We start from the raw sequence: 3,763 nt of genomic DNA on the forward strand, positions 1-3,763 counted from the left end.
GAGTGTGACTAAGCAATTAACGTTGATTAACTAACAACTCGGAGAATTTATCCACTCGGTAAGAGACGATGTTTGCGCGAGCATTGTTCGCGCCATGGATTAGTTGGAGTTAATGTCTACGTTCGCCTAGGAAATCAATTTACATGTAATCACCTATCCGAGCTTGCCAATCTTCTTAATTGAAGAGCCCTCTGTGAACAGGAAACGTAGATGTTTAGGATAGCTGACGTAGCTTTGATGAAGGGGTGCACACAGAGGGGTATGTCTTCCGGTTTGCTGCACCCAAATGCAATTGGGGAATATGATTGAAACAGTTCGAGATTGTTTTCTTATTTTATGTCGTGCTTCAATTTTAAGTTTACAAATTTGAACGGGTAAATAATCATTATTTATGTACATTTTGAAATTTTCAATCTCAATTTGTTTCTTGTAAACTACTTCTCATATTGCTTCGTAGGAACTTCTCTTTATTTAGTTGAAACTTTGCAAAGAGAAGTAAGTTATTCTTACAATTCTTTCGTATCGATCGCCTTTTAATAATTTCCATTACTACACTAACAAACGTAGCACTCCAAGACACAGTTCACGTTGATATGTTTACTGGTACTCTTTGACACGTAGTTTAATTAAAACCGCTTCAACACGATGCCATGTGAAGTACAGTTGGTGGAAGAAATATGGCGTAAAAATTAGTTAGGCATTAAAGTGAATTTGAAATGAACTTGGAATTGTTAGAACAACACACAATGAGATTGCAAATGTATTTCAATAGAGACGAAAAGAAAATTACTTCAACGCCTGACAAATCTTCGAGACCACGCTGTATTGCTTCCACCAACTATACCTCGCGTCTCATCATGTTGAGGCGATTTTTGTTTTAATTTCAACTATATGTCAGAGAATACAACTATAAATATCAAAGTGAAATGTGTCTCGGTGTCTTTTTGTGAAAAGAAAGGAAAGGAGAGAAGATGCAAGAAAGAAAACAGGCATACACGAGTGACGTCGAAAAACATACGCGACACGAACGTGCTCCCTTCATGATTACATCGGATGCTTATGGTTATCATTTTGAACATCTGTTGCGAGCAGGTTCGTAGCAGACAGAACGGCTCGCTCGTACATTCTTATGTACAATGATTCTTTTGTAGACCGCCTAGGATGATACCGTAATGTAAAAATGATTTTATTAAAAAGTAACTGCAATAAAGCTTTCATACATGTTCAGGTTATACATTGCACTATTACGTCACAGCTACAGCACTAAATAAATGTACACGAGACGATAGAACGAGAATGAATAAATGAACTTGACGAGCACTTGTTAAAATAAATTCTCTTTCTTTAATCTTTCTGTCATAGTTATTTCACTATTTGTTCGACCGTACCGAGGACTCGAACAATGGAGCCCTACCATATTCACAAATAATATATTTTCCGTAAATTGGTCTCTCTCCTCGCCATCAGCAAATTGTTTTATTACCTTCGAAAGTCGAATACCCTACATCTGGACACCACATGCACTACACTCATAAACCACCTTCCGACCTCAGGATTTTCCCATCCCCTAATATAACTATTTTAGCAACAATTTCCCCACTTCGACTCCACCAGACAAACCCTACCACACGCCCCAAACACCAATCAACAGATACTCCCACCACTTCTCACACATTTCACACCACCAATCACTGTACACACCGAACTTATAAAAACACAAACACACACAGAAAAAGAGGCATTCTATCAGAGATTCTATCACCAACTTTGAGACATCACGAAAAATAAAAAAGTAACAGTCACCACCAATCAGCCAGTATTTGTCTATCGTGTAAAACATATATCTCTTTTTCACCCACCACAAATCTCATCTACAAATTTAAACAGCACTCGTGCCATTAGTTTGCCGCGAGAGCAGTTCGTGAATTCTTTGCGCACCGGTCGAATTAAGCATCGCGTCGCGAAGTTCGCAAATCACGAACACTATTTGCATCATTTGCTCAACTTTTATGAATTTTTTGTATTGAAGGTGAAGATCGTAGTATTTAGGTCGTTGGACAGATCTTGACCTCAGCTATCAAAAAATTGCTTTTATTTCTACTTAAAAGTTATATCTCCCTTCAAGAAGCCTCCGTTACACTGCACACGTGGGGCTACAGCGCACACAGCACGTGTGAGCACGGCTGCTGTGCGTAATTTGTTTGAAGGACACGTCATTTCATGATTTGAAAGATGTGAATTGGCCATCCTGTTCTAATATCTCGCCTTCGGAATTTTTTTCCAAGGGGTTACTTGGAAGGTGTCGCGTAGTGTTAGGGCTTGCGGTTGATCTTTCGATCGTTCAAGCGTTGCCGATTTTTGCACGTGTGTGCCGACTAATGTTCTAAGGCTGCGAAGGACCAGTTTCTTGATTGAAACGCTAAGTTTTTATTTTATGTTCTATTTTCTACAACTAATTCAAGATATACATTCTACTGCGAAGTGAGAGGTGTTTCTCTTGCGAGTGGCCAAGTGTTTCTGCTGGAGTCTCTGCGGTTTCCCTCGACGAAGACTTCTATTTTCCCCAAAACACCTTGATCGGTGATTTTTCCTTTCCTAAATCACCAATCAGTTTACTCCGGTGCGTCGCAACCTCCCTCCATTTCGCCCTTAGCGCGTTATCTTAGGATGAGGTGTACTGTGGACGGATGCGTGGGAATCCTGCGGAATCTCCGCTTTTCTAGGCTTTGTTAAAGTCAAGTGGCCCATCGACGTTGGCAAAAGTCGTGGGCCACTTTTCTATTTTCCGTTCGTAGACTCCAGGACTTATGGCAGGGGCTGGTCCTAGGGACTAAGTGTCGCAAGCAACGCAATAAACACTTGTGGTGTTTTTGAGAAAGCGATATTTGCCTGCGACGGCGACCACTTGACTCGCTGCCATAAATCCGGCTACAGGATACGCCTTAACACGTAGACCATTTGAAGACCAAACAAAGACCATTTGAAAGATACGCGAGAGCAAATTTTCTATTACGAGACGAATCTCCTTCCTTTGTAAATTGTTAGTACACTATTAAAGATTTATTAGTGCAAAATGACGCCTCGTTATTTCATTTCGAAAACCGTCAGATGTTTCCGCTCAACCCTGTATGTTAAAATTTCACGAGAAGTGATCGCTTTCCTACCAAATAATTCTGAAATTAATGATTAAGCGAATCCTCCTGGAATCTCGGTAATTTGACACATAACGCGTGTTCTATGAAACACTTAAAACACGTTCTAATGAAACAATTGAAATTCTTCCAGTTTTAGTATCAAAGCACACGCGTTCTGCTCAACTCTGCGTAAATAAAAAGAATTCAATTTGACGGAGTTGGTCACTTTGGCTTCTGAGTGGGTCAAATATTAATCGTAAGTTAGAAAAATGATTAGCAAAAATAAGCTTGCAGTCTTGTCGTCAAAAACCAAAATCCTCAATAATACCACTCTTTTCCAGAAAATGTTCACTTTCCGTTATGCGAAAAGTATGCAACTCGAAGAAGTACACTACCGTGCATAAGTATTTGGCCACCCTATAAAACGGAATAACTTTTTTAAAATTGGGCCAAACGACTTGACTTTTTTTTTGAGAAGTTAGAAAGATTAGTTTACTAGATGACGTGTGCAAAAAATTTTGAAAAGATTACAGTTTGTGGGAATCGCGAAGAAAATTGTAAAGGTCACGTTTTACAACTTTTTTATCTGAGCTCGTAATGAAAATTTAAAAAATAAGTTTTGCAGATCT

The 3,763-nt window shown here is 39.2% G+C and overlaps 1 protein-coding gene across 1 annotated transcript in view; it reads left to right on the top strand.

The window, feature by feature from the left end:
- Positions 1-3,763, top strand: part of LOC108570317 (tyrosine aminotransferase) — a 30,755-nt gene that overhangs the window by 25,965 nt on the left and 1,027 nt on the right. The window lies entirely within an intron of this gene.

Source organism: Habropoda laboriosa, unplaced genomic scaffold, assembly GCF_001263275.1.
Source record: "Habropoda laboriosa isolate 0110345459 unplaced genomic scaffold, ASM126327v1 scaffold68, whole genome shotgun sequence".
NCBI lineage: Eukaryota > Metazoa > Arthropoda > Insecta > Hymenoptera > Apidae > Habropoda > Habropoda laboriosa.